The 13,102-nt window shown below is 39.2% G+C and overlaps 1 protein-coding gene and 1 long non-coding RNA gene across 16 annotated transcripts in view; one reads left to right on the forward strand and one right to left on the reverse strand.

Annotated features, from left to right (window-relative positions):
• ROBO2 (roundabout guidance receptor 2) overlaps positions 1 to 13,102 on the reverse strand; it is a 962,581-nt gene that overhangs the window by 323,667 nt on the left and 625,812 nt on the right. The gene's annotated exons all lie outside the window — the stretch shown is intronic.
• LOC142741547 (uncharacterized) overlaps positions 1 to 13,102 on the forward strand; it is a 46,152-nt gene that overhangs the window by 1,452 nt on the left and 31,598 nt on the right. The window contains exon 2 of the long non-coding RNA XR_012881188.1: positions 1,158 to 1,201. This is a non-coding gene — a long non-coding RNA (uncharacterized LOC142741547). The remainder of the gene's footprint in view (positions 1 to 1,157; positions 1,202 to 13,102) is intronic.

A 13,102-nucleotide genomic window follows, 5' to 3' on the forward strand; every position in this document is an offset into this window, starting at 1 on the left:
TAAAATACCCCACTTATAAGCTTTGCCGAGGGAATAGTTACAGGATCTATCTGGATTTTAGGTACAAAAGGTGCACCTGAATTCTGACAGAATCCACAACGTGTAAACAAGGTCTTAGTTTACAGTATAGAAATTTTCCTACTACTCTACAGAAAGGGACTATTTTCCATTAAGGTTAGGATCATACGGGTCGGATTTCCTGCTGAAAACTCTGCAATAGATATTGTTTGTTTTGGTGCATATTTTCAGCCGGAATTTTCGCTGCGGAAAATAGAAGTCGGGATAAAAGAAAGAATACCATACTCCCCTCCCCTGGCGTTACGGTAAGGACAGCTGCCTGGGATTGGCTGCAGGGGCTACATGGGACAAAACATCATCCCAAAAGGCTGACCACATAGTGACCATCCAAGAAAGCAGAGACATGCCACTACGGGGGCGCCAGGGGACATAAGATTTGTATTTTGTTTTATAAAGTAAAAATAGAGTATTTTTTTTTACTTGCAATTTTATTGCTGCGGAATCGCAGCTAGGAAAGAAAAAAAAAAGCACAACATTTGACGTTTGATGTGGATTTTCTCTTTCTCATTGAACTCAATGGGAAAAATCGACAACAAATCCTCTCCATTCCTCAGGTCTATTTCTGCATGGAAATTTTCTGCAGCGTGTGGATGACATTTGTTAAAATCCAAATGGAAGATCTGCAGCAATTTCGCTGTGTGAACATAGCCTAACATCTTGTACAGTCACATGTTCTAGAACAACGGACAGTTAATGATCTGCAGCGTGTATATATATATATATATAATGTTGTTTTAGGCGGAATGATTTTTACACTAAAGAAAATTGATTTAATTTCACTTTTATATTCTGAAAGCAACTACAATGGTCTGTAAGTTATTTCATACATGGGTTGCTCCAAGCTTTCGAAATTTGTTAAATGTAATCTCAGTACTGGGTAAATGAACACAAAGTGAATTTTATATGTACATTAGAATAATAAGCTGCAATTATGCCGCCTTTTCTGATGGAAACAGAAATGAAATTACATAATCATTGAAGACATTGTCTGTAAGAAGTACAAAAACATTGTTGGGGTAAAAATATATCAATTACCTTATGAAATAAATACAAGTGTGTTTTTTTTTACCTATTTACAGCGGGTTCCTCAAACCAAACAATAAACTGAGACTTAAAGACATAGGTAAGACTTTTCTTTTAATTGATATCTGCAAATATTGGAGAACCAAGTGGACCTTCAGTAGACAACCATTGGTACTCTTGACCTAATGTATAGTTAGGAAGCAAAGAAATAAGTGTACAGACCCTATATGGTGGCATACAGAGTCCATATGGTGCCATATTATGGATTTATAGGCAGTCAATGTGCCGCTGTGTGTTGCCTCTATAAAGAAAAAACGTATTCTTCACTAGAAGAATTTTTTTTAAGGGGGTTTTCTTATCAGAGATATTTATGACATCCACAGGATATGTCATAAATGTCAGATAGATGCGGGTCCCACCTCCCCTATCTCTAGAATAGGGGCCCCCTAAACTTTTTTCTACTGCTCTATATTGTTGCTGACCGACCAGGATTACCAACCATGAATTACGGAAACAGCGTAGCTCGCATGCTACGCTGCTTCCGTATCTGCCATTCACTACTATGGGAGTTACGGCTGAGCTACGCTGTTTCCGTAATTCATGGTCGGAAATCACACGCTTCAGCCACGACCTAGAGCAGTAGAAAGGTGTTTAGGGGACCCTGTTCTAGAGATGGGGGTCCCTCCTCTGGGATATGCACCTATCTATCTGACATTTATGACATATCCTGTGGATATGCCATAAATGTCTGATAGAAAAACACCTGTAAGGGGGAATACTTCTGTATTATGGCACGTAACATACCACAATTTATTCTCACAGATTTTGTATGAATTTTAGAGGCACAGGGAGGTACAATATAAGCCCCTAGCAGTCTATGGCTGTCATTATAGATCTGTAAAACATGGATCCATAATACAACTGTGTGCATACTGTATATAACTTAATATTTTTTTCCCGGCATTAACATACAGAGTTTCTAATCATGTACATGATCGAGGAGTGAGGTAGCGATACAGACTAGTAGCGGAAAATACCCAGAAGGAATTGGAGTACTTCTGAGCACATTTGAAAACATGTCCATGTTCTGTAGAGCATATATATGGGAACGTCCATCTCGTTTTGACATGATGGTGGAACTTCTCTTTATCAGACATAACCTCTATCTAAGGCAATCACCGCTGTTGTGTTCCCTTTGATTCCAAATTAAGAAAAAAAAAAAATCATCCATATTTCTTGAGGACTTTCCACCCTTTCCTTGGCAAAACCATATAGCGCCCCCTGTTTGCCATCATCAGTGTTTCTGAAAGGTTTGAGAAAATTTGTGAAAGCAAACCATTTTAGTGAACGACGCGGTCTGAAGCAGCATGTTAGTTCCTCTTAATTTATTGCAGTTTCACAATATTGTAATGCACATAATACCACCTTATAGTATTAGGAACCAAAGATGAAAAAATTGTTTTAATAAAATAATCCCTTCTTGTTTAACTTAATCTTAATATGCAAATTAGACTTCAGATTGGCGTGGTCTCCATCAGAATCGGTTATTCAGCTGAATTGCAGAATATGAATTTGATGCATCCTTAGACAACATATTATAATATATTATTGCAGATGATTATAGATGTTCATTAAAAATGTTCACTTGCCTTTGGGCTAAGCCAAGTATATTCAGAAACTCATTAATGTGTTGTCTAAAGAGAGATGGAGATAATTATGGACACTGAATAAATAATGGGGGGAATTTTGCTGAGTAATTGTTTTACATTTCAATACATTGGGTTTGTTCTTCAGAGTATAATAAATTGTATCTCATAACATGGAGATGCCTTCTGAGGTATATTGATCAGAAAAAACATTTTGCAATAGACGGCCTCGTAGTGTAAACAATGAAAATAAGCTTTAGTCATATCTCCCTATAAGGGAATGTTCACACAGCCTATTTGCAGACGTTCAAACGGCTGAAAATATGGGGGCTGAACGCCTCCAAACATCTGGCCATTGACTTCAATTGGAAAAACGGTGTTCCGTTCCTTCGGGTGGTTTTTACGTGGCCGTAAAAAAACACTTTGTAAAAAAAGTGCATGTCACTTCTTGAGCCGTTTTTGGAGCCATTCTTCATTGGGTCAATAGGAAAACAGCTCCAAAAAAGGCCGTAAAAAACGCATTAAAAAAAACTCTTGATGCATAAAAAACGACTGTAAATCAGAGGCCGTTTTCCCTTTAAAACAGCTCCGTATTTTACAGTCGTTTTTTGTTAAGCGTGTGAACATATCCTAAGAGAGTTGTTGTGCTATTTTTTATTGATAAGAATTGTGTCTGTTTTTGGCTATTTTATACACAACAAATGTTCCTACTTCTTCTTGGCTTGTGGTAAATTCATGTGATTGGCTTTAGACCTCTATTGTCAATGAGCTATATAAGTCTATTAATGGCGAATTATACCCCCTGGTTGGAATCAATGTAACTGCACCATCTTTTAATGGAGTGGAGTAATGATGAAAAATATGTCGTCACGTTGAATGATTCTTCACATTTATCACCCAGCGGGTCTTTTGAACGAAAAGATGACCCAGACTTCTCAGACCGATGCCTCTATCTATTTCCATCTCACTTAAAATTGTGGATAAAAAGGTTAATGAAATACCTTAACCAGCAACCAGCTTTCTAGAAATACAAAGAATCGGACCGATATAGCAGAGATGAATATCTCTTTTAGTCTTATCTCATACAGTATGGCTCCAATTATTATAATATTACAGCATGTTATATTTTACATAGGTGAACCAAATATCTTATCTTTGCTAAGAGCCATTGGCCAATTATCTTCATTATTTGCTTTTTTCCAAATGGTCGTAATAATGGTTGCCCAGTGTGATGAAGGAAAAGATAATTGATAAAACTAACGATTATCATAATTCCTCATTGATCATGCCAACGTAAAAATCATTGCTAACAGTGGCATGACTGGTATGGGCAGCATTTACACCTGTAGAAGGCACTGCTGCCTGGTGCACGGCACACTAGGCAACAATGCTGCTCCTCAACCGGCTGGGAGAAGTATTCTTAATGGCGGTTGCGAGGATTGTACTGATGGAAATGTCCATAAAATCCTCAAGTGTAATATGCAATTCACATGGCACATGCATCATTCCTTTTTTTCTCTATAAATAATGGCCATCATGGGGTGGTCCATCGAGCTGCCTCTAATACAGAGGTAAGACACTACAGTTTTCGTTGTCATTCTTTTCTTCTGGACAAGATAATGGTAGCTTTACTATTCAACTTATTGGCTCATGTTGGTAAGGAAATCATATAGATTTCTTAACACCTAGCCATCTACTATAATGCTAACCAAATATATACTATGAAGTAATAATCCTATAATCCCAATTATGAAAATCTTACTATTGCTAGAAACGCTGTACCTACTTCTGCAGACTGGATGGATTACATTACATTTTGGATAGTGTTTGACTCTCAAATACATAGTGAGGCACTGTCCTTGAAGGTGGTAAGTCAGCAAAGCCATGTCAATGTCACTAACTACCCAATCCAAATGGTACCGGAAAGGTGTTGAGAGTGAACAAACTGCAATTGTAAGTGTATAAATCAAGAGTGCTTATGCTCAGTCATACACAGTACATCTGTTCAAACACTAAGCTGAACAAACAAAAAATATCACAATGAAATACATCTCTGACAAAGAAGAAAATAACATTCCCTTTGTTCTTCGCTGAATGACAGAATCCATCTCTACATTTCGGCTTTTGTCATAATAAACTGACAAACAAGCAGTACACAGGATAATTTGGCCTTGACTGGCATTTCCACTAGCAAAAAACGAGAAAACATCAGTTCAGAGGTAATAAAAAATACGTAAAGTGACTCAGTCTGACATATATGCAAAAACAATAGTTAAAGTGAATCTGAATGTAAGAGCAGAATTTCTAGCCAAATATACAAGTACAGGACAGGCATAAGGTTATGGGTGGCAGATCCGTAAATGTCGATGGGGGATAGTAATCCATGAAGTGTGGATGATGCACTAGATGTAAGGTTATGAGCTCGAGAAGAATGTAAGTGGGTTAGGAAAAATGGTCCAACAAGATATTTATACGTATCACACCGTGTGAAAAGGGGACAATTTAAAAAATGATTGTCCATCCAACATCTATCATGCGGAACTTCAGGGACCAAGGGTGGTGGAATGCATTCTGAGACGACTGCCCTGGGCAACAATAAAGTTTGTCCTGCTCCGGAATACCCTTTTTAGTTATTCTAAATTAATAGATCGAATACACTCATTCATATGCTTCATCAACTATATGGAGCCGAAAGCAGCTACAAAGAGCGCCTCTATTTCTGGAGGACTCGGCTTGTCTGAGAATATATATATATATATTTCAATGGGAACTGTGCAATGCTCAATTTCCCCTTTAGTGGCGCTGCAGGAGAATTGAACATATCGGGTTTCCCCTTAGATTGCAGCTGATCGCTGGGAGTCACAGCAGCGGGACGATAACATGTGATTAGATTATTTTTAGGGAGGCCTTTTATGGTACAACCATTTTATGGTTTCTTAGTTATAAGGTCACATGGAAGGGTTTAAAACATGTAGAGGTATTAGAGGTGTTCCTTAAACAACCTAACTGGGGTAAAAACAACATAAGGACATGCTTTGGGGTTGATCTCTGACTTGCCATATCTATGTTTGGTGCCACTTGCTAAAATTTATTTTTTTACCACCTGCTACTGTGTAGTCTTCTGGCCACTGTAGCTGAACTGATCATGCTAGCACAACATACCTCATCATCTATAGTGACATTCTGAGGGTATGGGTATCTGACAAACTTATGATTCAACTTTAGACAATCTAATTTGGGTTTCAGGAAGGATATATGGTATAGACTGTGTGGTTTGGATTATGGTGTGGATGCCGACTTTGAGTTAAAGGCACAAATGAGTTGGGGTCTAGTATTTAGGACCTACCCTGAGTACTTCAATCTTCCAGGTTTGCTTCCTGTACATTATATAAAATGGATCGGATTGGCGAATGCATTAGTAATATTATTTAAATATGGCAATTGTCCATATTCCTACAGTTGGGAACAATCTGTCATCCATATGTAGGAATGCCAAAAGGAAAATGTGTGACAATTTCCATGAACAGCTAGTTGGGAGGAAACATGCACAACTTCAATGACAACTAAGAACCTTATTGTTTGGACAATTCTGTGTGTCATTTCTGCAACGTTGTCAATAGGCGCCAACATTATACAGATGAATATTTAAGAATCAGACTAACAATGTGTGAAAATGCATTACTGAATGCTCTTGGCTTCTAAAAGTAAGAAGAAACAAGTCAATTATAAATAAGCCATTAGTTTCATGTTCTTCAGTACCCCAAGGAAAGAAAAATAAAAGCATATGTTCCCAGTAAGTTCTCAAAGAAGCTGCCAGAACTGTAACATTCTGTCCTAAATTTTGAAGAACGCGGATCGAGAACTAGAAGTTTTGTTTTACTATTTTTAGCTGCTTCCAAATTCCGATTTCAGTGGTAGTTCTAACACAAATTAATAATTATTTTATCAATAATGATGATGATAATAATAATAACTTTACATACTGTATAATGAGTATGGTAACCAACATCAACCCCATTCCACCAGAATTTAAAGATGAGGAGCCATGTGAATAGTTCTGGGACCAGACACTAAATTAAAAAGCTCTCTCCCCTTCAGTCACAGCAGTATAATAACAAGCTCTAATCAATGGCTAAAAGATAGGTCCCTCTATGTCTCTGAAGCTGTGGAAGGTCCCTTAGTGTTACTCATAACCCCCCACACCAAACCAGTTTTTGAATTAGCAAAAATGTATCCAAGCATATTAATGTTTTCACCTAAAAGGTGTTTTCTATGAAAATAATTTATCACCCATCCACAGGATCACCGGCGATCATAAAAACGAGAGTCCCATGTTCTCCGTTGTAAAGGAGTGGTGAACACACGTGCACACTACTGCTCCATGTATTCTCTATAGGGTTGACTGAGATAGCCTTACACTGTACTCGGCTATTCCCATCAGTCCCACAGAGAATGAAAGGATAGTCCGCTGTACCCCAATCGTGATTTTTATCAGTGTGCCAAACTTGCAATTTAGGTTATATGAATATTTTTTGCAAAGTGTAAAATAAATGTGAGTTTTATGATCAATAATGAGCAGTTTGTAAGAAAGACAAGACTCCAGGAACACAAAACTATTTTTACCGTGTATAGCAGGTGAATAATGACCTAAGAGGTGTTCTAAGCACTGGACAATATTCCTGTATCTGCTGAGTTTGCCTTTACTAATTGAGAAGTGAATTCCCTGCACAGCTTGGAACTGCTTAATGTACAAATCTTTGAGTGAAGACTTTGCATAGTATTTTAGCAGTGGGGATTTAGAGAATTAACACGTTTCCGGGTCTCTTCTAGCCTATGTTGTATCTGGTCAAAGAGATGGGATTGGTACCAGAAATAGAATGCGGCATAAATAAAAGAACCTTTTTTTTTACAAGTTCATCTCGGTTCGTCCAATAATAAAGAATTGTAAATGGTGAGGGGTTGTCTTAAGGAGAACCCCTCTATGGTATATTATCTATTATTTGTACAGCACCAACATATTCAATAGCACAAGACCCGCTATTCCTTGTCCCCAGTGGGACTTCCATTTTGATTTCCGAATTATATGAAGCAATGACAAATTAAGACCATAATACATAGGTAGTCAGTTATGACAATATATTTTGGTGTTCGGAAAGTGGGGTTTCCAGAGAAAACCCACACCATTATGGTGAGAACATGCAAAACTTATACTCCAAGCACATGGCCCTAGTGAAGTAACGAAGGCAGCAGCGCTAACCACTGAGTCACCATGCTGCACCTTTTCAAAATGTAGAGAATATATATATATATATATATATATATATATATATATATTCGCGTCATCCCATTCAATGGTTGACTTCATAGGGTTTCATCAAGGGACAATTTAAAGAGGATCTGTAATGAAGTCATATAAGTTGAACTGGTCAACTGACTTGAATTGCGCTGTCTCCCTGATTCCAGCGCTGTGTTTTTTTTCGTAGACCCTCCATCCCGTTCCAGAGATATGGCCCACTGTTGTGTTGGCTCTTATATGCTAATTTGCTGTAGTTAGCCAACAGGACTTGAACTACCCTCAAGTTGCCTCATGGTGTTTGGTCAGCATCAGAGGCAGAGATGCTAGCGCCACCCTGTTCGACAACTACAGCAAATTAGCATATAGGGAGCTAACACAATACCACAACAGTGAGCCATATCTCTGGAATGATGGGGGTCTATAAAAAAAAAAAAACAACGCTGGAATCAGGAAGACAGCGCTATTTAGGTCAATTAACCAGTTCAACTTATATGATCTAGTGACAGGTCCTCTTTAAGGGATTTTCTCATAAAGGCTACAACCCACTCCATATGCCCTATTAGGGCATGTGGAAGTCATAGAGGGGGTCCCATGCTAGCACATAGGGGCTCTCACTCTGGTGGACCCAGTCCACTAAAATATGTCATGGCTGGCTATTTAGGCACTGAAGGGTATGGTCGACCAAAGATCACCCTGGTGAACACATCTGATCATTGGGCTTTCTAAAGCTGTACCTACGCTGAACAGGTTGGGTCCTTAAACACAAATGAACTAATTAAAAAAATAAAAAATTCTCATCAGACGGTTGACTTCCAAACTCTGCTCTTCCATTATTATTTGCCCAAAGACATGCATGCAGCTCTTCTTGGGACTTGTAAATTGAGAGCTCTAAAGGCTACAAAGTCCTTTGACTTTACTAGATTCAAGAAAAATACTCAGATGACTTTAGGCATCACGATCAACAAGCACCAACTTAATGACCGGACATATAATGCTACAGGTGATAAATGGAATCATTGGTAGGTAGCCCATTCCTTGCTAGGGAGGTCAACCACTGCTCTGACCTACAATTCATTTCTTGCTATGTCTAATAGCTAAATGTTGTTTTGTTCCATGAATAGTTACATCCAATAAAGTAGATTATGCTGAAGAAGTGCAGAAGTGCTGAACATAACATTGAATTTGGGCCAGTAGTGATTTAAATAAGGCCGTATTCCTTCCACTAATCACCTCTTCCAGCACTTCTCAGCTCAATTATCATTTATCATTTTACATTAGCAAATGCATTATCGTTGAGCTTCCATAGACCTCTACAATGTCATCTACTGTTAGCACATTCATCTGCAATAGATTTACATTGATTGAGATGGGGAAACAGAGCAGCATGAATGTTATGCAAGCAATATTCTATGTAAGAGTAGGGTCACTGTATAAGAATTTGGGCCAAAGTTGTAATTCTCTTATAGTATGGCATTTCAAGTTATTTCTTAACACAGATCCTCCATATCTGATGTCATCCTTGAGATTTACTGAATTTAACGTGAAATTATAACTGAAATGAAAGCTTATCACTTGCCTATTCCTTATAACCAGGTTACTTGCATATATATCAAAACATTTTTGCAGTATTTCATACACAGAGGCAGATCAAGTGGCTCCTGTGGAAATTCTAAATAGACAAACGTATTTTTTACTGTCTTTCACTCGAGTTACTAATATTTACTGTAACATTAATGTTGTCTAGTTTAAAAAATATATTCTATTTGTGCATACTGTAGAGGGCAGGCCCTCATTCAGGACCTCCAACAGTTAGCAGGAGCGGAGATCAGTTACAAAGAGTGTCTCACCCCCATATATTATACAAGAGGGTATATTAGTTTTAATGGAAACTATGTAATTCGTTATTTCCCCTGTGGGGGCACTACAGGAAATTGAAACACTTGCTGCTAGGTTTCCCTGCAGATTACAGCTGTTCGTTGGGAGTGCCTGCAGAAGGACACCCTGTGATCAGCTTATTATTTTTTTATGGAAATCCTTCTAAGGCCCTGTTCACAAGGCAGAATTTTTGCGGCAGTCCCCGAAGCGGATTCCGCTTCAAAATTCCACCTCCCAATCATTTCAATACGATGTGGAAGCTTCTTTTATCTGCTAGCTGATATTTTCAGCTAGCGGGAAAAAGAAGCATCCTGCTTGGTCTTCGGGCAGAGTCTGCTCGAACCTCCTATTAAAGTCAATGGGAGGAATAATTTTGCGGCGGATTTTGTGGCGGGATCCTCCATGCAAAATCTGCTATGTGAACTGACCCTAACAAATAGGTATTTTCCAAATTGGTCAACCCCTTTAACATCAACTGTATTGGAGAATGAGTGCACAAACCCTAAATAATAATTAGATTGTAAGGTTTGCTGGTGAGATATAATGTATGGTAAATGGCTCTAGTGTTTGGTCCCATTCCATCAGCTTTCTGTTGCTCGGCCAGGTACAAAGAAATAAATACTTGATGGAAATCTGGCAGACTTTTTATAAGTCAATGGGATCCATTAGAATATATTAGGAGCCATAGCCGCCATATCCATGATTTATCTTATTAAAATGGGAATCTTGACACTAGTATCAACAGAGCCTAAACATAACATGCCATATATAAACAAAATATAAGATACAGACCAGGGGCATAACTAGGAAAGACTAGGCCCCATAGCAAATTTTTGACTGAGACCCCCCTAGGTGCCACACGCAGCCCCCCTTATAGATAGTGCCCCCCGTAGATAGTGTCCCCTGTAGATTGTGCCTTACAGCCCCCTGTAGACAGTGCTATACAGCCCCCCTGTAGACAGTGTCACAACCCACTCGTAGCTAATGCCCCCACCTCTCCCTGTAGATCGCGCCATAAGCTCCCCCTGTATATAGTGCCACACAGCCACCCTCCCTTGTATATAGTGCCACACAGCCCCCCCTCGTAGATTCTGCCACACACAGCCCTCCACCTTGTAAATAGTGCCATACAGCCTCCTATTAGATAGTGCCACACAGCCCCCCCTTAGTACTGCTACACAGCCCCCCTTGTATATAATGCCACAGAGCCCTCCCCTTGTATATAGTGCCATACAGCCCCCCTTGTATATAGTGCCACACAGTCCCCCCTTGTATATAGTGCCACACATTCCTCTGTAGATAGCGCCAGACACAGCCCCCTGTAGATTGCGCCACACAGTCATCCCACCTTGTAAAGTGCAATACAGCCCCCTTAGTAGATAGTGCCCCACAGGCCCCCCTTAGTAGTGCCACACAGTCCCCCCTTAGTAGTGACACACAGCCCCCCTTGTATATATTGCCACCCTGCTCCCCCCTTGTATGTACAAGCGCGGGCTCCCCCCATGCATATATGCGCGGGCCTGTAGTGACATCGCTACCGCTGTAGCAGCCGTAATGGCTGCTAGCGGCGCTACCGGTCATGGGGGGGCCGTGTCAGATGGTGGCACGGGCCCCCTCATTCCAAGGGCCCCATAGCAGTCGCTACAGCGGTAGTTATGCCACTGATACAGACACAACCAGTAGAGTAAATAATGCATAGTTTAGATATTTATGTATAGAAATGAATATAACATTTTGTATTAATACCTTTGTTGGGATCTTATTTACTCAATGTTCATATTGTACAAGGTAGCACAAAGTATTAGTGGCACATGAATAACTGCTCATCTCGCTCCACATCTCTCCCTTTAGTAAATTTGCCCCAATTATTTCCAAAAATAGCCGCTTTGTCTTTTTAGTATATATTCATTTTGTTCTCCCGCTCCTAGTGACTGTTTTGTACTTCTGACTCATTTAACACTCTGTTCCCAGGAGATATCTATTGCTCCAGGAAGTCTCCGAGCAATCACAGCTGATTTGCTGCACTGACTGTGAAGAGGAACATATATGTGGTCTAATGGAATAAAATATCTAAAGCCAAGGCCTTATAAATGTAACAAACATGCAGCATATGTCAACATTGTATTATATCTGCATAATGCACATTAGTTATATTTTATTTCACATCTGATCTACAATTCAATTCATGTTCACTAGTTAATAAAGCAATTACAATGAACACTTTTAATGAACGCATGTATTGTTGTTGTATTGTTATTATCTTGGAGGTCCATGAAACTTCTTTAAGGTTCATAAAGACGTGGTTGGGTGAGTTTGGTGTGGAAGAACTCGACTGACCCGCACAGAGCCCTGACCTTAACCCCATTGAAAACCTGTGGTATGAACTAGAACCGAGATTGTGAGCCAGGCCCTCTCATCTAACATCAGTGTCTGACCTCACACATGCTCTTCTGGATGAATGGGCAAAAATTCCCGCAAGCACTCCAAAATCTTGTAGAAAGTCTTCCCAGAAGAGTGGAAGCTGTTTTAGCTGCAAAAGGGGAACCAACTCCATATTAATGCCTATCTATCTATCTATCTATCTATCTATCTATCTATCTATCTATCTATCTATCTATCTATCTATCTATCTATCTATCTATCTATCATAATTGTAAGGGTATGTTCATACGGCTTATTTTTGGCCGTCTTTTGGGCCGTAAACGGCCGAAAAAACGGAAACTGAACTCCTCCAAACATCTGCCCATTGATTTCAATGGGAAAAACGGCGTTCTGTTCTGACGGGGCATTTTTTTACGCGGCCGTTTTGAAAAAATGGCACGTAAAAAGATGCCCCTTAAAAAGAAGTGCATGTCACTTCTTAAGCCATTTTTAGATCCGTTTTTCATTGACTCTATAGAAAAACAGCTACAAAAACGGCCGTAAAAAACGTGAATTTGCTTAAAAACATCTGAAAAGCAGGAGATGTTTTTTAGTACGCGTGTGAACATACCCTCAGGCCTAAAGTTAACTGAAATTGTGATACTCTTGGATGTATACCTCTAGCACAGGTTCTCCTATGCTCCATTTAACCCACTAATAAGGCACACAATGCTATTATTAACTATAGATATTAATTGGAATTTTTCCTTCTGTTGTATTGCAACATAGTCACAAATAATGTCTCCATAAAAGCTAGTAATAC

This window comes from Rhinoderma darwinii, chromosome 2, assembly GCF_050947455.1.
Source record: "Rhinoderma darwinii isolate aRhiDar2 chromosome 2, aRhiDar2.hap1, whole genome shotgun sequence".
In the NCBI taxonomy this organism is placed as follows: Eukaryota; Metazoa; Chordata; class Amphibia; order Anura; family Rhinodermatidae; genus Rhinoderma; species Rhinoderma darwinii.